This window comes from Mandrillus leucophaeus, unplaced genomic scaffold (genome assembly GCF_000951045.1).
Source record: "Mandrillus leucophaeus isolate KB7577 unplaced genomic scaffold, Mleu.le_1.0 Scaffold1245, whole genome shotgun sequence".
NCBI lineage: Eukaryota > Metazoa > Chordata > Mammalia > Primates > Cercopithecidae > Mandrillus > Mandrillus leucophaeus.
The window spans coordinates 49,949-50,348 of NW_012100821.1; positions in this window are offsets into that span (position 1 = coordinate 49,949).

Consider the following 400-nt stretch of genomic DNA (forward strand, 5'->3'; position numbering starts at 1 on the left):
AATTCCACATGAACAGTCTTAGCGAAAGGCTTCCTGAGGGGAAAGGTGTAACTCTGTGAGATGATTTCACAGAACACAAAGAAGTTTCTCAGAAAGAATCTTTCTCTTTGTTATCGGAGCATATTTCCTTTGGCCCTATAGTCTTCAAAGGAATCCGAAATATCAGTTCTCAGATTCCACAGAAATAAGGCTAGCCAAAAGCTCCCTGAAATACAGCTGTAACTCTGTGAGTGGAAGTCACACATCACAAAGCAGTTTCTCAGAAGGCTTCTTTTCACTTTTTCTCTGAGGATATTTTCTTTTTCACTATAGCCCTCTATGGGCTTCCAAATATCACTTTGCAAATTCCACAAGAACAGGCTTAGCAAAAGGCTTCTTCAGGGGAAAGCTGTAACTCTGT